At 33.7% G+C, this 22,338-nt stretch overlaps 1 long non-coding RNA gene across 1 annotated transcript; it reads left to right on the forward strand.

Annotated features, from left to right (window-relative positions):
* The first annotated feature begins 17,051 nt into the window (after positions 1 to 17,051).
* LOC108521341 (uncharacterized) lies at positions 17,052 to 19,497 on the forward strand. Its single transcript, XR_001883170.1, has 2 exons — positions 17,052 to 17,154; positions 19,196 to 19,497. It is a non-coding gene; the product is annotated as an uncharacterized LOC108521341 (long non-coding RNA).
* Positions 19,498 to 22,338: the final 2,841 nt, after the last annotated feature.

Here is a 22,338-nt window from a genome sequence, read left to right on the forward strand (position 1 = left end):
CAGACAATGTTCATTCCTACTTATGAAAATAGAGGTACTTCCACAATGTATTGAGATTGAAGATTAAAAAGATCATTCATTATTTCATATTGTGTGTCTTATGTGTGTGTGCTTACAAACACATTGGTGAAAATTCTTACAAAAGGGGCTATTTGGAGATACTTTTATATTCTCTCTTAGTTATTTTTCAAATTCGTCAAAGTTTTCCACCGGTGACATTTTAACACCTTAAAGAAAACTGACAGTGGATGGGAAATAGCCATGCAAAATTTCAAAAGTGATAAGTTTAAAAACCAAAAAGATTTGCAAGGAATTGCAATTGACTTAATAAGGGGAAAGTAGTTTTCTTTTGCAACATCTAAACTGTAAGTTAGTTTTGATTATACTGCCGACTTGTTTTCCATGATAGATACTGATATGGTCATTTGTTTTTCTTGAACATATCCATTTATAAACTTGTTTTCAAGTGTGAGAATGCAAGAGGTACATAAGTTTTATGACAGGAAAATCACATAGAAAGAATATGGAAAACCCAATATTTTTCCATCAATCTTGATTGCAAAAATAATTTTAGCAAAACTATTTGTTCTTTAGTGCTATTTAAATGTGAGTACTTCAGAGCCCAGCCCCCCCGACCCTGCCCCACAAAATGGTTATCGTGTTGGCAATGAACATGGCAATTATGCAGGGTTGGAAAAAAAAACAAACTGAAAGTGCTTTGCCACAAACGTATTTCACAACTTAAAGGGGGAAAAATCCTGCAATTAAAGAGCACTATTTTAAGGGTGTATTTATTTAGATTGTTAAAAATCATAACCTTTGAATAATGACTTGTTACTGAATGTCTTAGCACAGATGTTCAGGTTTTCTGTAAAAATGATTTGTCAAGAGTAATTGGTGGGTTATGTTGCCTTAAAAAAGGTGGTTATTTCTTTGGTGAATGGAAGAGGTGGGATGTGTGGGTTGTTTTATGTTCCCAGTAAGTTAGGTTAAGAAATGTCATCCATAAATTATGTAATTTTCTAGTATATTCATAACTCAAATTTTAAATTAAATAGATGCTGTTATTTAATTTTGCAGTTGTTTCATGATAAAGTTGTTTTAGGTTTTTAAAGCTACAATAAGGCCTTTACATGAAATCCAACTGATTTAAAACGAAAGAGGAATCTTTCATAGTGACTGCACTTTCTATGTCTTTCATTCATTAAATCTAGTTTGCAACTAGGGAAAGTATCTAAAACAAAGGTATCTGTTGTGTGTTTGCCAGATTGGTTTGACTTAAGTACATTCTTGCGTACTGAGTCTATAATTTATAAGGATTTTATTATCTGCCATGTATGGACCCTATGAGTTGGCCTCATACAGTTTAAACTCAGAAGACTTCTAAAACCTGTGATAACTTCTTTTATAATTGTACTTTGTTTACTCCAAACTATAGTAGAATTGTGATGTAGCAAGGTATTTATTAGAGTAGAGCAAATTAAAATTCTTATTTTATACTTCACATATACCCAAAATCAACTCTAGTATACAAAATGTTACTATGAATCCATACTTTTTTTATACAATATAGGAAGTTATTGAGGTCTATGTGAAAAACAGAAGGTATGAGTTCAACATGCGATAGGCCTATAGATGAACAAATACTGTACACAATTTTATTTAGAACAGTAATGTAAGGTGTTTTCTTGTCAGTATTTTTTCTTTTCTGTGAATTTTTTCAGCACAAATTCCAAGCTATTGCTTGTATTCATGTTCTTATCTGTATACTGCTTTCTTCCAATGATAGAATCAGCCACTAAATTAAATCATCAGTGTTCTGACAGGTAAATTCAGTTATAATCACTTAAATTGGAAAATGTGTCTAAAGATTTCTTATATCCATCATATTCATTAACTCCAGTCTCACAGATACATATCACATTAATATTAATTCTTCAATTATCAGAGCAATGAGAAGTAAATCTCTCCGTTTATGAATTCATTCAAGAGAAGTATTTCTCTCTCTCTTTTCTCTCTCCCCTTTCTCTCTCTCTTTTCTCTCTCCCCTTTCTCTCTTTTTCTTCATCATCCTTCCTCTCTCATTTTCTTTCAACTTGAGACCCTTTGTTCAAAGCAAGATTTTATTTATTTTTTTTTTATTTTTGAGACAGTGTCTTGCTCTGTGGCCCAGGCTGTAGTGCACTGTCATGGTCGGGGCTCATGGTCAAGGAATCCTCTGCCTCAGCCTACCAAGTAGCTGGGACCACAGATGCATGTCACCACACCTGGCTAATTTTTCAATTATTTGTAGAGATAGGGTCTCTCTATGTTGCCCAGGCTCATCCCAAACTCCTGCGTTCAGCTTATCCTCCTGCCTCAGTATCCAAAAGTGCTGAGATTACAGATGTGACACACTGTGACTGGCAGGTTTATTTATAAGACTATATAAAAATATAAAAGTGGAACTGAGATGATCAAAACACACATAGGAGCCAAATTCCTGTTCATCTCCCTTTTCTCAACATCTTATTGCAAATCTCAGAGAAAGATTTCTTGGGAACTTCTTGAATGCAAATTCACTGATAAAGGACTTATCAAAAAGATTTAATGAGGAATAGAAAAGAGTTAACACACTTGTTTCACACTTTATTTTCTTTCAGAAATTTGGACCCAGTGCTGATATGGAAATAGCATCATTTAAAACACTTTATTTGAAAATCTATACAGGTGAAGGGTATAAATGTAAAATATGATTAAGGACAAACATAAATTAAGCTCTTTATAAAAATGAATGAATTTTTTGTAATTTAAAAAATACAAACAGTGCTATTTTCTTACTAAAAGGAGGTGATGACCATTTAGAATAGATCTTCAGTCTCATATATATAGACAGACACGATTTAATCATGCTACTTAATGAGTTTTAGATTTTCGGGTAGCGAAAAGGTGGTATGCGTTTCTAAAGCTCCTCGACTCATAGCAAGGTTACATTAGGATAAAATCATCATAATTTTTAAATATTGTAAATGGAAAATGCACTTCAGGCATGATATTTTCAATTTATGGTAAGTTTATCAGGACATAACCTCGTTGTAGGTCAAGGAGCATCTGTACAAATATATATGTTTGTACAAATAGTACAAATATACGTATGTATTTATATATGCAAGTATATATTTAAATAAAATATCTCTAGCCAAATATATAAAATCTCATTTTTGCTGCCTGTGTTTCACACAATATAATTTAGTGAAAAGCAACTTACGTGTTTACACGGAAAATTATCTGTTAAAAATGTTGCTTCTCTGCAACATATGGACATGAGAAAGTCTTCATGGTTAGTTTCCTAAAAATTAATTGCTGAATGGAAACACTAGGTCACTTTAAATGTAAATAAATACTACAAAAATGACCTCTGGTGTTTTGTATCCCTTATATATTTACACAAAGAGTGCAAATATTGCACATAAACCGTTCCTTAATTTTCTATTGTCATTGATCCCAGTGATTCATTGAGTTCTCCATATTTTGTAGATATTAATCCAGATACATTGCAGATGTTTTATCCCAAATCATCGTTTATATTAGGTTGGTGCAAACCTAATATAAAAAAAACCTATAATTTTGCACCAACCTAACATTTGCACTCGGCATGGTATATTTTATCGTATATGTGATTTTTAAAATAATATGATTAAATCTGTTAATGTTTTAATTTTGTTTTGTATACTAGTTTTGTTTTAAAAGACCTTTACTTTCTAAAAGCTCTCTTCATATATACATATTTAATGTTATTATATATATATATATGTATATATCTTATTCTACCTCAAATTTTTTTTTGTTTTTGAGAGGGAGTCTCTCTCTGTCGCCCAGGCTGGAGTGCAGTGGCGCCATCGCGGCTCACTGCAAGCTCCGCTTCCCGGGTTCACGGTATTCTCCTGCCTCAGCCTCCCGGGTAGCTGGGAGTATAGGCGCCCACCACCACGTTCCGCTAATTTTTTTTGTATTTTTTGTAGAGACGGGTTTTCACCGTGTTAGTCAGGATGGTTTCAATCTCCTGACTCGTGATCTGCCCGCCACGGCCTCCCGAAGTGCTGGGGTTACAGGCGTGAGCCACCGCGTCCAGGCTCTGCCTCAAATTTTTAAGTGAATAATCATACACTCTCTTTTTATACTTTATAATTAGACTTTTGCAGTTATTTATTTGAAATATTTGGATTTTATCTTTGTAAGTTTTCGTAATGAATAGGCATTTAAATTAGCTTTACTTTTTCCAACTGTGTTCCCACTTTTGTTATTATATTAAAAGTTTCTTTATTATTTCACACAATTAAATATCATCTACATATATTATAACCAAACATAGATTTGGTTCTGATCTAGTTGTCTCTATTTGCATCAATTTGTTTATTTATCACTGCCCCAATGCCATAGTTTTACAATATATTTTATCATCTAGTGGAGAAACCTCTGACATTCTTTTAAAAACGTCTAACGCCAGGTGTATACCCAAAGAATTTAAAACAGATTCAAATACATGTGGACGCATGTTCATATTCTAAATATTCATATTCCAGCTAAAAAGTAGAAACAACTCAAACGTCCATCACTATATGAATAGATAAGCAAAATGTCGTGTATATATACATATGTATGTGTACATATATGTATATGCACAATGGGATACTCTTCTGCCATAAAAAGGAACTAAGTAATGATATATTTTACAATGTGGATAAACCTCGAAACATGCTAAGTGAAAGAAACTAGACACAGAAGGTCACATTTATATGAAATATTTAGAATAGGCAAATCCATAGAAGCAGAAAGCAGATTGGTAGTTCGTAGGGGGATGGGAAGAAAAGAACAGGGGAAACAACTTGCTATGTATGGGTTTTTATTTCAGAGTGGTGAAAATATGTTGGCACTAGACAGAGGTAGTGATTACACACGTTGTAAATGAAGTACATGTTGATGAATTGTTCATTTTTTGTTTTTGTTTTTCTCCTTTGTGAATTTCAGGTACTTTTTTAAAAAAAGCTTCCAATGCCAAAATATCTACATCATCTTTTCCAGATTTATGTCTCATTTTCTGTATTGATTTACCTTAAAAATCCTATTGAGATTTTCATTATCACATTATATTCATAGTTTGAAAGGTATAGATTAATTGTAACATTGAATATTTCTAAATAGCAACATAGGATAACATATAGAGTTATTTAATTTCTGGTATCTCCTTCAGAAAAGTTTTAAAAACATATATTTCTCAGTTAGTTTGGATTTACTATAAACCATTTCATATCATTCTGAATGTCATTTTTCTCCTATTTTCTACATAGTTATTGCTAGTGAGCAGGAAAATTACAGATTTTAGTTATTTAGAAAATTACAGATTTAGTTATTTACCTGACCATCTTGTTGATTTTTCTTCTTATGTCTAATAATTTGTCCCTTGATTCTGAGTTTTCTATATATTTGATCGCATACACAAACACATCATCTAAGATTAATGATAGTTATTCTCTTGTTTTTTATGTGCATGAAAATTTTGTTTTCAATTTGTATTTTCCTCTTCATTGGCTGAAACAGTCAGTACCATTTTGAATGTGACTGTGGTTAATAGATACCCTATTTATGTTTTTTACTTTGATGGTATTGCTTCTAATGCTTTACTCATTGTGCAATCGTTGTTCTAAGTTTCTTGCCCAGAAGATAGTGAAGCTTAAGCTTTAGAACCCATTAACACTCTTTTCCTAAGGCTTTAGTACTAATTTTGTATTCCTAATTCTGTTATTTTGTGTAAAGACATTCTGTTGTTCAGCTCATATAAGCTTCTGGTGTGTAGGGGGTGTGTGTCTGATTGTTCACAACTGCTTCTTAAATCACATGTCCTTGTAGATTTCAGTTTTGCTTTTTCAAAGTACATTTCACAATTTGACTTCATATTACTGTTTCAAGATGATAAATGATCTGACAAAGCTTTATTTCTCTTTTCCTTTCTTAAAACATTGAAAACCCTTCTTCATCCTTGTTTACTCTGTTGCTGCTCAAAAAGAAAATATCAAACTTCTATCAAAAGTATTAGAGATATTCTCTCATGTTTTCTACACTAGAAATTTTAGTTTTCCCTATATCCTCATACTGCTTCTGGGTGAGGTGTGCTTATTTTTTCTGGTCATTCTATTGTCATGTGATATGTTTTTTTTCCAATGACGGTGCCTAAATTCTTCAGTTATGGTACATTTTCTTCAATTAAATTGAATGACTCTCTTATTATTTTTAGATTTTATTTTAATATCAGAAATTGTGAATTTTGTTTCCATGTGTCCTATCTTGAAAAATACTTTAAAGCCCATTGTTCTTTGGGCTTAAATAATAAAAATTGAGAGTCTGGGTTTCTGTTGAAATCACTTATTATATTCTATTGTTGTTCTGGTGAGCCATTCAAAACATATAGTTTAACAATTACTTAAAATTTACAAAGACTTGTTACTTAAGGTGTTGGCAAGCATAATATGAAACAGAAAATAGAATGGTACAACCCCTTAGGATCCTACATGTGCTTGGGCCAAAATATAGCATAACATGTTTACTCATTCTCCTGAAGTCACACGGTTTGCTTCCATTTTTTAAAGTTTTACAAACAATATTGTATTTAACATTATTTTACATGTCTCCTAGTGTATAAGTGCATTCCTCAAGAATATATATCTCAGAGGAAATTGTATCTTATGGGACGTATGCTTTGCATTTACTCAGTAAGTCAAATTGTTATTGAAAGTGATTGTTTCAATTAATTCTCCTAATTATAGAAAACAGTTGCCCCTATTGCTCCACAACATTTTCAACTTTTGTCAGATTTTTAAATTTTTTGCTTAACTAATAGGTGGCAAATAATACTTCTTTTTGTGTTTAATATGCATGTTACTATTTATAAGGAAGACTACAAATATATTTTTGGTTTTTCAGGTTAATTTGTCTCTCAGTATATATTAAGGTGCTTGGCTCATTTTTCATTGTTTGTTCTCTTATCGATATAGAGGAGTTTTATATAATCTTGTTGCTATTGATTTTTTTAGGTCTACGTATGCCAATATCTTCTTATAATCTCTGGCTTGTCTTTACTCCCTTAAAGCATTTAAGATAATGGTGGATGCACAAAAGTTACAATTTTTATTGTGGCGAAATCAATATTTTCCTTAATAGTTCATGTTTTTTATTTCTTGCTTAAGAAAATAGTGTTTAAAATATATTTTCTTCTCAAAGCTTTAAAGGGATGCCTTAAATTTTCTATAATTGAATTTTGTATGATATATTAAGATCTAGTTTTTTTTTTCTGTATCTTAAAACCAATTGGTGCAGTAATTTTTTGTATAGGTCTAATGCCACACTCTCTTAAAAGCTACTGTTCTCAAAAAAAGTCTCACTTCTTAACAAGTAAGTTTTTCTACCCATTATAATATTCATCATTTATCTTTGCTATTGTTAGTTTGCTCCTTTACATTGAAGTTAAAATAGCTTGTCCTGTTTCTACTAAAATTTTGATGGGAATTTGGGAATTTGATTGGAATCTGTAATTGTTATTATTATCATTATTATTAGGTGGACAGACATAGCATGTTTACCACCTTTACTCCTTTTAGTTTTTAACAGACTTCCTCCATGTCATGTATGGCAGACCACTAGAAGGTATCCAAATCTTAACTTCTGGAAACTGTGAATATATTATATGGCAAAAGACACCTTGCAGGTGTGAATAGGTTAAGGCTCTTGAGTTGGGGAGATTACCCTGTGTCTTATTCCATTTGTGCTGTTGTATTATAGTACCACAGCCTGGGTCATTTATAAAGAGTAAAAATTTGTTTCTCACAGTTCTGGAAGCTGAGAAGTCCAAGGACAAGGTGCTGGTGGCTTAGGTTTCAGTCTCGGCTTCCAAAATGATGCCTTGAATGCTGCATTCTCCAGAGGTGAGGAATGCTGTGTCCTCACCTGGCAGAAGAGTAGAAGAGAAGAACCCTGTCCTGCAAATCCTCTTTATGATGCCATTAAACATACCACTTCCCAACATTGTTGCACTGAAAATTGTTTTCAACACATGAAGTTTGCAGTACACATTCAAACTACAGCATCCATAATTATCAGAATGAGCCCAAAGTAATCAAAAGAGTCATTATAATTGACAAAAAGAGGCAGGGGCATGAGAGAAAGAGAGGTGATGACTGAAACAGAAATCACAGTGATGGAATTTCTGGTTAGGGACTGTGATACAAGGAATGCAAGCAGCCTTTGTAAACTAGAAAGGGTGTGGAAGGAATCCTTCCCCCAGATACCCCAGAAGCAACACCATCCTGTGCACACCTTGATTTGAGCCTAATGAAACTCCTTTTTTAGACTCATCTTCTGAGCTGCAAAAGAATAAATTTGTTTTGTAAGCTGCTAAGTTAGTGATAGTTAGTTACAGCAGCAATAGAATACTAATATACCATTTAATTAAATATCCCTACATTTTTAAAACAAAGTTTTATAATTTTCTCTTCAAAGTGCAGATAACTATCTCAGATTTATTTCTATGCAATTTATAGAAAGGTAGGCTTTCTCTTTCTGATTATAGCCTTGTAATTGATTTTGTAAATTGATCTAATACTCATATTTGTTAAAATACCTTATTAATAATATTTCCAATATCCTCTTTAGCTTCTGTGTAGATAATACACGTAAATAATCATACTATTTTTGAAAAATGACAGTTTCATTTGTTTCTATTTTTTAACTTTTTTTGTCTTACTCCATTGGCAAAAACTTCTAGTTAGTGTTGACAAGAAGTAGTGATACTGGATAGTCCTTGCCTCATTCCTGATTTAGAGTGAAAATATGATCTATATTGTGTATTGTTTAATGTTCCAGGAGGAAAACAAGTATTTAGTTACTCGGAGTTAAATGAAGAAGTTTCGGTATAGAGGATTGTTTATTAAAGTGCTGAAATGTGGAAGGAGTAAAATGAAAAACATGATGTTCAAATGTCTGTAATTGCTTTAGGGTATGAGGAATAAAAAGAATAAAGTTGCATTACATAAATTGCTGAAGCTTTTGCTTTTAGAACTGCCACTTGACATCTGAGCACAAATCCAAGAGGTAATATTATTAGTCTTTCTTGTCCTTAGCAATAGAAAGGAGAGGGTAGAAAGAAATTTGAGACTGAGAGCCGACAGGCAAGTCACTGGCACACTCCACATTTTGGGCTACTTAGCAATCTTACGCATGATACCACTTATATTTGCTTACAATAACACTAGAGATATTTTGCTTTTGTCAACATGATGCAATTATTCCTCATGCATTAAAATGCTCTAATTCTTCTACCAAATGAGATTAACTAAGGGTACATCGGTCACTGCATCTGTCTCTGAGTGATGTTGGTTCTTTTCTAGTAACCTAAATATTCTATGACCTAAAAAATAAATTGTTAACCATAACCAACACTTCATTTATACAGTAGTAGAAAAGTAGAAAGTAAAAAATGATTATTACATACAAATAAATGTGAAAAAGGAAGAAAGCCAAAATGCATGCCTTCCACAGTCCTCATTTCTGTAACTAGAAACTAGTAAGCAAGTTAATTCTTACAGCTGTTTGCAACGATACCACTCTTTCCATGTTCCCTTTATGCTAAGAGAGTACCTAAAGTTGGTCATAGTTTTTGACCTGTTGAGGTGATCTAAATGTGCACTTTGAAAATATAAATTTTAGTGGTCTTGATTTTTTAGTTTGACGTCATCCTTCAACCACTTTTCACTGAACATGGAAACCATAAGAGAATTCCCAGAAAATTCTTAAAGTTTCAGGCATAGATTTTTTTGTCTCCACTGTGATGAAGGAACCTGATTTTTTCATAGCTTTAGGATTAAGCTCTGTAGCCAGTACAGTGAACCTTTTCTGTGTTTGTCCACAATTGTATGGAGCCTAATACAACCAGTTGGTAGCTTTAGTTTCCATCCCAAGGGAACTGTTGTCATGCTTCCACAGGAAGCAGTGGGATAGAAGACCCCTGAACCATAGACCAGGGTTTAAGTGCTATAAACCAAATATTTTATGAGTGACTTATAAGGTGTAAGAAGTAAGGCATTGCCACTTTATTTCAGTTAATTATCTAGGATACTGGGGAAAAAAATGAAACCCCAAATATAAATGTTTTAAAACAACACATGCTCATTTCTTTCTTATTTTCAATAACTATCATAGAGTGGCTTGGGACTCTCCTCCATGCAGATCTTTTTCTGGTATCCAGGCCAGCATAGCAGTTACTCCCTGTTATATTAATACATGCAGCGACCAAGGGAAAGAAGATAAAGCTATGCTAAAACGGATTTTTAAATCTTCTGCCTGGAAGTGACAATATGTAACTTTTGTTCACATTTTAGAAACCAAAGAAAGTCATATATTATTCCTAAGGAGTTAGGAAAGTATAATCCTACTGTGTAAATAAGAGATGAACTAGAAATATGGGATGAACAGAACCAGGACTATCACAGTGTGCCCCCTAATAACCAAATATTGGATTTCTTGTTCCTTCCACATGCAAAAGACACTCACTACTTCCTCAAATAATCCTGCCACAAATTCTTATTTGTTCGCAGTATCAGTTTCAAGACCTGGCATTTTGAAAATTTTGAATAGTCTTTCCATCAGGAATGGATGCAAAACGTCTCTGAATCAGATTTTATCAGATTGCCTTTGGGATTCAGAGAACAAAAAAAAAAAAACCAAGTTACTTTCCCACTCATGGCCTCTATGGATAACTAGGATATGTACTCCCATGAGGAGCACTGAAGAAGGTCTGACATATTGTACGTGTGTGTCTATATTTATTTATCTACATATACTTACACTTATAAATATATTATGCCTGGGCCAGGTGCAGTGGCTCACACCTGCAATGCCAGAACTTTGGGAGGCCGAAGCAGGAGAATCATTTGAGGCTAGGAGGCTGAGATAAGCCCAGGCAACATAGCAAGACCCTGTCTCTAAAAAAAAAAAAAAAAAAGTAAAAATTAGCCTGTAATCTTAGGTACTTGAGAGGCTGAGGCAGGAGGATTGTTGGAGCCCAGGAGTTTAAGGCTACAGTGAGCTATGGTCATGCCACTGCTCTCTGGCTTGGGCAACAGTGGAAGACCCTGACACTAAAAATAAATAAATAAATAAATAAATAAATAAATAAATAAATAAATAAAATCCTTTTGGGGTCAATACCTACTTGTTATTACAATGTATTTTAATTTCTTGGGATGACCTAAGTCATGATGTGGTATAAACTCATAAATTTCACTTTCTCTGTGCCATGACTTTTTCTGGTGTTGAGCTGACATCTCATTTCTCTTCCTGCCTGAGAAGCTTGTCAGCCCATGGCTTGTGCTAAGTCTGAAGTGTTGCTGTGTCTTGTGATCTAGGATGGTGAGGATTTGGCAGTCAAAAATTTTATTAGCCTCATATATTTTATTGTAGTCATCTCCATGTACCAATAACTATGGTCACATTCCTTTCCAGTTAAATTTCTTACTCTTGCTATTTAATAAATTAATTTAATTTTTGTTTCTTTTTCTTGATTTAATTCCAGACACATTATCCTTTCAGGTTTTGGTGGGAGAATGACATCTTTAATCCCTTTTTAAAGACATTTTGTCCAATTTAATGAATTTAATTAGTGATTTACTCTTAGTTAGACGTTTTATCTAGGACACATTAATACATTACATACTCACATCCTCTGGATTTGAACCTTGTCATGAGGTTTAGTTTCAACTTGCCTGTGAAACTAAAATTTCTTAGATTTATATTTTAGCAGTTGACATTGAAAAAAGAATTCTCGAACTACAGGTTTCAACATTTCTGAGCTTTCTCTATTCCAATTTATTCCTGCTTGTATACTACCCAAAATTTCTGAGTTCAACTCTCTTTTGTACTACATTTTCAAGTTCAGGTAACAGCAGTCAACACATATTCTGTTATATGACTTTTTTCCTTAGAGTATAACCTCTTTATGTACATGATTGAATTCAAAATTATCATAAGCAATATTTTCAAATGATTCACAGCTGCATTAAAAGGGACACCATCCTTTCAGTTACTGAAAATTGTTTACTTGCTGCCTAACAAACAAGCATGATAGCATTGGAAACTGTATGTATGTATGTGTGTATATATGTATGTTTGTGTGTGTATACCTATATAAACATATATAGTTATACAGGACACATAAGCATATACAATTGGTGATTTTATATATATATATATAAGTATACTACATATACTCTTTCTCTCTCTCTCTTTCTCTTAATGCCTGCTCATTGCTACAATATATTTTAATCTCTCAGATAATCCAGGTAATAATGTGGCACAAACCTGTAAATCTCCATTGCTCAGTGGTTTAAAATGACAAAGGTTTTGTTTGCACTCCTTTTACATGTCTGTCACAGATTGGCTGAAGCTTTGTTCTGTCATCATCACTCTGGGAAACAGACTGAGGGGGCGGGCATCATCTCAATTACTGTTGATGATAACACAGAACTGAAAGAGTGCTATGACAACCTGGCTGCCAAATGTCAGCTTGGGACTAATACATATCATTTCCATTTTTATTTCATTGTGAACGCAACATGATTCTTCCAAAGATCAAAAGTGGCAGAATGCACAATCTGACCATGTGCCCAAATTCTTGATGGACAGCAGTGATATTTTTCTTGTATATCCACCACTTGATTTCTAGGCCTATGCATTCTGGCATCAACAGCAACAACAACAACAAAAAAACAGAACCAAAATGTGGCCAATGTTTCAGAGCCCATACATCATCTTACAGAAGAGTATTCCAAACCCACAGGCTGGTCTCCTAGCTAGAACCTAAACTGAGTATTCAATAGGCAATTGCAACATTTTATGAAGGCCAATAACTTTTAGATAATAAAATATATCTTACAGGCAAAAAAATTTTATAAGTTTGAAGCCACCAGTATGGTATTTTAATGAAAACTTATTTTCTCAGATAGAAGCAATACTTTCTATGATGTCATAATGGTAAATACATGCTAGAAGTCCACAGATGGTGACTGATACAGAATTCCAGGAAGGAAGATGTTCAGAATGAGTACCTTTTCCATCTGGGAAAAAACATTGACTGTGATTCAAAAGGTCAAATGTAAGCAATCTGCCTCTGGGTGACTTACTGGTGTCTGTGGTAAACTGTGCCATAGCATAGACTTAATCTCTGCTCTTGGGAAAATAGATACACATTGAAGTGGTGGTCATCTCAGTGATAGGGAATACCTTAGTCCATTTGAGCTGTCATAACAAAATACCTGAGATTGGGTAATTTATAAAAAACTGAAATTTATTTCTCATAATTCTAGAGGCTGGGAAGTCCAAGATCAATGCACTAATACATTTGTTCTGCTGAGGCCTTCCTGCTGCATCTTTACATAGCAGAAGGCAGAGGGTGAACTAAGTGGACACTGACAGAAGTACCCTTTAAAATAGGCTTAATGCCAGTAAGGTGGATGCTGCCCTCACGGCCTAATCACCTCTTGTGAAGGTCCCACCTCTTCATACTGTCACATTGACAACACCATCATTTTGGAGAGTATGCATTCCAACCAGAGAAGGAACTCCTAAATATTAAATACACATGCAACACTCCATACCTACTACCATTTTTTATTTGTTTTTTGTACATGGCTGTGTTGGACAAGGATTGCCATGTTAGATAAAGAAGCTGAATAACAGTCAAATGGTGGGTCATAGTGGACTCCTGATTATTTCTAATTTTCTTTGTAGCACTTTGTAAGCATTTCTGTTATGCATAAATATTTACATACTCTGTACCCATTCCAAGAAATCAACTTACATTACTCTTGTCCATTTATTTATGCAAACAGGAAAAAAAAAAAAACTTCTACTTTGTTCTTTTTAAGTCCCTGACCACTGACCACATAGTTGGTCACTACCCACAAATTAATGCAGGACCTTTGCTCATAACCCCCATTCAGTCACAGTGAAAAACAAACGTACTCTGCAAAAATGTGCCTACTGGAAAGATTTCTCTTACTCTTTGTCTTTTAGGGACATTCTTGAGTCGCACCTTGATGCTATGGCAGTCAACTTCCAGAGAGTGCCATCATAGCATGAAAAGCCATCCATAAGCTAAATGTAGGCTTTTTCTTTTGTTTGGTTATTTGCTTCCTCAAACAGCTAATAACAAGAAAGAATTCACATGACCTGACGCTGTGGCTCACACCTGTAATCCCAGCACTTCTGGAATCCGAGGTGTGCAGATCATTTGAGGCCAGTAGGTCAAGACCAGCCAGGCCACTATGGTGAAACCGCATCTCTACTAAAAACACAAAATTAGCCAGGTGTGGAGGTACGTACCTGTAGTCCCAGCTACTGGGGAGGCTGAGGCAGGAGAATTGCTTGAAACCGGGAGATGGAGGTCGCAGTGAGTGGAGACAGTGCCACTGCACTCCAATCTGGGCAACAGAGTGAGACTCAGTCTCAAAAACAAACAAACAAACAAACAAACAAAAGAATTAATAAATTTAGAGATGCAGGATATATATTTAACTAATCTTGAAAAATGGCCATGTAAAAGGTGAGAATTCATAACTAGTGACCTAATTCTATTGTAAAAGAAAGAGTGGGAATTAAACACTTAAAATTCCTAGAAACTCTTACTATTGAGATTGCCAAAATGAAAGTATCTAAGAATGCATTACATTTGAATGGTAAGAAAACATAAATCAAAAGAATAAAAAGAGCAACACAAAAGAAACTTTGACATAAATAAGAGGCACAAATCACGGGATGAAACTGAAGAAGTTTAATATCTTAGATTGGCAGATAAATCCCACTAATTTTTCAAAATGTAAAATGCTCGGTATAAATAAAGAAAGTACTTTTAGCAGCAAAAGACTTAATTTGGTCAAAATATCTCTCTTAAATTCAGCTCCTTTTTACTGACTTTCAAAGGAATCATAATTAAGAAGCCAGACCTGCTCCCTGCTGGGTTTGTTATTGTGTGCTTGCTAGTTTCCTGTAACTGTTAAATTGGAGCTTTATTAAAACATCCAATTGCAGTATAATCTCTTCAGTCAAAATAGTAATATGACAGGCAAAATGTGAAAAAATTATTTTAAGAATATTTGTGGCATTTCTGATAGGGAAAAATTATGTTTTAAGTGACTTCTATTGTTTTCATTAAAAAATGCTTAAAATCCAGTTCATGCTTTTCACAGGATTGGGAGCTGGCTTTCCCAGTCACCTTTGCCATTTACTAACTGTTTGTCATTTCCAAGTGTCATTACTTCTCTACATCTCAGTTCTTCATTTGAAAATGTAGATCATTTTATAGAAATCTAGAAATTATTATTATTATCCACTTTTAAAATGATCATTATACTCACTGTCAATAGACTGATAAATAAAGTATATTGATGTTTTCCATGGGAAGTTTATGATTTATATTTTATGACATATAATCTGTCAATGGTGTTTACTAAATATAATAGAATATTCTTATTTCACACTGTTGTCCTTGCTAGAAAAAGAAACTACTAACTAGTATCCTAATGTTCTTTTCTCTTCCACAAACCAGAATAGAGTCTGTGTATTCCCGTGTGGTCAAGAACTCTCCCTTTGTCAAATAAATAGACTTTAGTCTGTGCTGGTTTTGAAAACAGGAGTTCTCAGCTCACAGTCATTATTGAGCTGATTATTTAACAATTTAATTTTATTTGTTGATATATAAAACAATATGGACCAGGAACATCATCTGCAGTAAGATTATCCATTATTTATTAAGATATTTTAGTGTGTTTAATGTGATAAACAATTATGTAATAAGCAAACAGCAGATCCCAAAACAGCTCTAAGAACCTAAATAATTCTGGGTCAAATTGTAAAATCTTTATTTAGGCAATTTGCATTTTTTAATGTTATCTCAATTGCAAATGAAAATAGTTGTTTTATTTAGGTCTATCATTATTTAAGACAACAAAAGCCATGCCTAAGATTAGTATGCATTGTACATTTCACTAATTATTTGGCAGAGCATTTGCATACTCAATTGTGCCGAGAAAAATCTCAGACAGTATTTCCTAAATGTCTGAAATTTGTAAATAAGTACTTCTGCTTCTATTTCATAAATAATATGTGAAGGCAGCTGTTTTACTGAATTAAAAGTAATCTTACTTCTACAAAATTCATGCAAGTCTTTGTTATAATCAGCATTAACAATTCCTGTGTCATGTTGACCAATCCAGGAAGGTCTGGCTAATGGGATAATAATCTGTGTTTATATAATACAGACTTCAGATTTTATGATAATATAGTAAAAGATTATTTGTATCAGGTTTCCAATTTTAGGTGCATAATTGCTTCTGCCATTTCTCCTAAGCAGGCAATTTTTTAAACCATTTCTTTATGAGGAAGTATTTCAATTGACATAATTATTTTGAGACTTAGTATAGAATTCTTCAAATGTGGGGTTGTGATGAACATACTCTAGGTTGGTCTGCATTGGGAGGAAATTTATATTTCACATTTATATTTCTCCTATAATACTCTTCAGCACTATACCAAATCATTGACTATCAATTTAATTTGATACGAAGAGCCAAATTTTTCATGAGATCTAGAGGCAGCATAATATTTTGCACCTGCATTTTTATAGGCATGGAATTTAATTGCTCCTTTATTTGGCTGATTATTTTTATATTTGGTCATTTTGGCCATTACACTGAAATTCAATTATGCACTTATTGATGCCCTTGGGAAATTTTGCCCTATACTGACAATTTACGGTTGTAATTTAATTGCAGAACTGTGTGGGGAAAAAAAGTACCTATTAAATCTATTGAGAAGGGTGAAGACATACTGTTGGATATTGAAATAAATGTCCAGAATGAGAACTATTATTGGCAAGTATTTTCAAACCATTGTACAATTACATTTTTAGAGAGACCTATTTGATTCTGTTCTATTTTTATTTTGTACCGACTTTTGCTTTCCAGGAGAAATACACATCGTATATAAATGCATATAACTTCATATACACCATTGTTGTATATTAATTGTAAATCACCTGTTTCTTCACACACTGAATATTTTGTTCAAAAATAGGTGAGTAAATTTTAATTTGTCTTTATGTTGTACAGAGATATATGGGAAACAAAGGCTGTCAATGCAACTGTATTTTTTTTTTAAGGAATTCTGTTTTACTCTAAGAACTCCTCAATATGTATTGTGCCTTCTCCTGTTTGTTAAAGTAGATCAGAGTAAAGACATTTGACACTGTCAACTGTAGTGAAAAGTAACAAAATAGCATAGGGCAGGGTAAATGGTTTTAATTTTAAAGTAAGATAATTTGCTCTAATGTAAGAGACAAACTTTTATTTGTATAAGTACTCGAAACTCTGAAACCAACCATCCTTATTATTTTACCCAAAGCAAAAAAAAAAAAAGAGGATGTTGGCATATGGTGTCAAATTGCTGTCAAGAAAAGTACACCATTTAAATTTCCCACCAACTTTTTTCTTATATTGCTGTTTCTCCCTCTCTTGCTAGTCATAGAAATTCAAATATCTTCTATAATTCTGCAAAGCTCAAGCCTAAGTTGGGCCCAATTTTCTTTTGTATTCCTTTGATTGATAATGAGGGCACACATTTTCTAACATCACAGTATGTGCAAAATCTAATAATGTTTTCATTTTAAGTAGAACTAATCTTAGTTGGTTTTATGCTTACAAAGATGTTTCCCGTAGCAAAACCTAAAATATATTTTTCTATAACTTCCTCTACTTATTTAAAACATTAATTTATTTAAAATTAATTTTGATATGTTCTTTTTTATTATTTCATTTTTTAATTAATAGAGATGAGGTCTCATTATGGTACCCAGGCTGGGTGCAAGCTCCTGAGCTCCAGCGACCCTCCCACCTTGGCCTCCCAAATTGCTGGGATTACAGGCATAACCCACCATGCCCAGCCTAATTTTGATATGTCTTACCATGTAAAAATATGGCTTCTATTTTTTGAAAAGACACTTAAAATTGTGCTTGGACAAATTATTCAACATTATAGGATAATTCTTTCTTCCTCCACTCTTCCAAAACCAATCTAATTATATATGAATTTCTTACATTTGGGACAATCTACTTGTGGGCTTTCTTTTTATACCCCTGAGCAATCTGCCTACCTTTGTAACAGCACTAAATCCATTTTATTACTGTAGTATTTTAGTGCGTTTTATAATTTGTGGAGTCAGGTTTACTGAATAATTTTTTACAAAAAATTTCTGAATTTTTTTCATGAGTTGTTCTCAGGTGAAATGCAGACTAAGTTACCATTCAAAAAAAGATGTATAAATAAATAAAAACCTTGTATGAATTTGAAATTTCAATAAACCCCTTAAAATATGTATTGACTGTAACATAGTCTTTAAGAGCGCAATCATTGTAATCAAAGAGACCTAGGCTGAAAGTATAGTTCCTCTGTTTACTAAATATGGAATAATCAGAAGTAGACTGTATATTATTTTCCAGGTCTCATATTTTTCAGACTCCAAAGGAGGATAATAATATAGACCTCATTGGGATGTTGTGAATTTTAAAGAGATAATTATTTTAAGTGCTTACCTGAGAACCTGGCACTAAGTAATCATTGAGCAAATGGTTACAGTATTAATCTAATTTTGTCAGAGTACTGATTTGGGAATGACATGGAGTGATTTACTGATCACCCTTAGACACTTTCTACTTGATAATATAAGATTATTTCATCTATGAAGTATTTCAGGAAGTTAAAACCACAAACTCAGCCTTCTTTGTCAGAGCAGGAAGATTTCTTAACCCAGGATAACTAATATGATATAATGTGAACATCATCATTGCATGTAATGATGACTAAGCCTGTTAGTAAAATGTCTGGCTTTGCCTTATGTTATATTAATGACTTCCAATGAATCATGCTTCCTGGTTTCACGCCCATTTGCCTCGTGACTTTGTCATTGTTCTCATCAAAAAGTGAAGTTTATTTATTGTCCTCCCTTGACTCTATGCTTTACTTATAACTTGCTTTGATAAATAGAATAGAGTAAAATGATATACAAAGTCTACAATCTAAGATTGAAGAAGCTGTATAATTTCCTCTCCTACCCTCTAAGAAGACCATGTTGTGAAAGCCCACTCTAGCTTACTGGAGGTGAGAAGCCACCAGGAACAGAAACACGGTGCTCAGCTACCATCTTACACCAACTGGAAGCAAAGTGCCTGAGGCCACCTTGAATCTCTCAGTCCTGGTGGAAGAATGCAGCCATATGAGTGACTCCAGAAAGATTAACAAAGAACTGTCTGTATTGTCAAACACAGAATCTTAAAAAAATCAAGTCCCTAAGTTTTGGGGTCATGCCTTTCACAGTCATAGAGAAACGCAACAAAATAAAGCAATCATGCTGTGCATGCTGAATGCTCTGTCCCTCTAATCAGTCATTCTGCACATAGACCACCTTTTCTGAGGGTGCAATCTGAATATAAAGCAAATAGAGCTTTCTGTCTTTACAACATAGACTAAAGATGAAAACTTCTTAAAGCTTAATTCCAGATGAATTTCTTCCAAGTTCATTTTATGTAGGTCCAACCTGTAATATAAAATGTTTAATCTTACAGACTACTGGGTAAATATAATTAAAACTCTATGTTCCTCTCTTCTCTGTAACCATACTACAAATAAAATGCAGTAAGATATTAAAAGAAAACACTATTTACCATATATTTGGAAACAAACCAAATTTCAAGCAATGATTTTTGCAAAATCGCTCTCAAATGCAGTGACACATGAAAAAATATGGAGAATGTGACAATGGCGAACACATTTTGTCAAAGATTTTAAACAACATCCAAACCAAATCTATGTGCAAAAAAGTAAATTTTAGAGAAGTAAAATTAATATAATAAATACTTTTCTATCTCAGGATGAAAAGTCCTTTCCTAAGCATAAAGACAACAGCAAACTATTATATTAGCACTTGTCACTTGATTTCAAAACTCCCAATACAAATATAGCAAAAAGAAAACTATGAAAATTAAAAGGCAACTGATAAATTGGGAAATATTTATAATGTTTGCGACATATGAACATGCACAGAAGTTTATAAACAAATATATATTATTAAAATAAAAAGTCAAGAAAACTAGCGATCACCACAGGAAAGAGAAAATGTAAATATCTAATAAAAACTTTAACAAATTTGTGACCATGTTAGTTAAGTAAATAAGTAAAAATAAATAGATAAAACAAGAAAGAAACATGTTAACTCTGCATTTGATAAAAAATGGTGGAGAGTTAGAGAAGATGGGAATGAATGTGATCCCCCAGGTGCATCATCATCTTTGTGATAGAGCAATCTGTGGCATGTAAAATGGGATGTAAAATGGTGCAGCAGTTCAGGAAAAAGTATGGTGGCGAAACAGAGATCAGGAGGGTGACAATTACATTAAGTGGGTACTCATCCAGGTCAGGGAAGAGATATGGATATTACCATAACATGAACAATTTAAAGCCCACAAGACTTCAGACAAAGTTTCCTAATCACTTGGGAGTAAAAACTCCAGATAGCTGAGAGCACAAAGTGAACACTAAGTCACTTGGGAGCAAGTATCCTAGGACACTATATCTAAATCCAAGTTCTTACTTCTTTTGTCCAATGTCTAAACACTCCCACTTTTTATTTCTTATTAAATGGTGAGTGTATAAAATGAACCTTTAAAAGGATACAATGATTATTAGAAATGAACCAGTGTAAGGCCAATATATAGACACTCAACTTTTTTTTTTAATAGGAAAGGGCCATGGTATATACAGACAAACACATACATACGTGTCGCTATATATGTACACATACACACGTTGTGAGTGCAAAGAAACTCGTACTCTGATAAATGGAATATTTTTAAAATGTAAGATACGAGGAAACTAAGAAGGATCTGATAAATCCTCAAAAATGGAATAAAAAATAAAATATTTTAAGTACCAAAAGAATAATAATAAACACTGTAAAAAAAGAACACATAAGAGGCCGGGCGCCGGTGGCTCAAGCCTGTAATCCCCCAAGCACTTTGGAGGCCGAGAGGGGCGGATCACGAGGTCAGGAGATAGAAGACCATCCTGGCTAACCACGGTGAAACCCCGTCTCTAACCTAAAAAATACAAAACTAGCCCCCGGGCGAGGTGGCGGGGCGTCTGTGGTCCCAGCTACCTCGGGAGGCTGAGGCAGCGAAGAATTGGCCTTCAAACCCGAGAGGTCGGAGCCTTGCAAGTGAGCGAGATCCGGCCACTGCACTCCAGCCTGGGCCGACAGAGCGAGACTCCGTCTCAAAAAAAAAAAAAAAAAAAAAAAGAACACATAGAATGGTCAACAGGTATATTTAAGCGTGCTCAATACCATTGTCGGGGAAATGCAAATCAAAAGTACAACGTATTATCACTTCACAACTCTTAGGATGGCTGTTAACAAAAAAAAGCACAAAATATGCTGACAAAGATGTGGAGAAATTAGAAATTCTGTACACTATTGAAAATATAAATAGTGCAGCAGCTTAGGAAAACACTACGGGGTTCCTCAGAAAATTAAAATTAGAACCACCATCTTGTCTATTTATCACTCTTCTGGGTATATATTCAAAAGAATTGATATCAGTCTTGAATTGATACCTTGAAAAGCAGTATTTCCACTCTCATGTTCATAGCAAATATTATTCACAATAGCTAAGATATGGAAATAACTTATGTGTCCATAGACCCACAAATGCATAAAGAAAATACGGTCTACACAGACAGTGAAATAAGACTCAGCCTTAAACAGGAAGGAAATCCTACCATTTGTGACAACATGGATGAAACTTGTGGACATTTTGTTAAGAGAAATAAGTCAGTCACAGAACAAATACCATATGATCCCACTTATATGCAGTATCTAAAATAGTCAAAGTTATAGAAGCAGAGAATACAACAGGGGTTGTCAGGGACATTGGGGGAGGTGGGAGAAGTGTGGATAACAATTCAATGGGTTCAACCGAATGTTGTTCAATGAAACTTTATAGTTTTAATTTTGCTAAATAAATAAGTCCTAGATACCTCCTTTACAACATAGTGAGTATGGTTAACAATATGGTATTGTGCTCTTCAAAATTTGTTAAGAGAATAAATATCATGGTAGGCATTCTTATCACAAACAAAATCAAAGGGATACAAGGAAACTTTAGGAGGTGATGTTGTGTCTGTTACCTTCATGGTGGTGATGGCATCATG

Source organism: Rhinopithecus bieti, unplaced genomic scaffold, assembly GCF_001698545.2.
Source record: "Rhinopithecus bieti isolate Rb0 unplaced genomic scaffold, ASM169854v2 scaffold_58886, whole genome shotgun sequence".
In the NCBI taxonomy this organism is placed as follows: domain Eukaryota; kingdom Metazoa; phylum Chordata; class Mammalia; order Primates; family Cercopithecidae; genus Rhinopithecus; species Rhinopithecus bieti.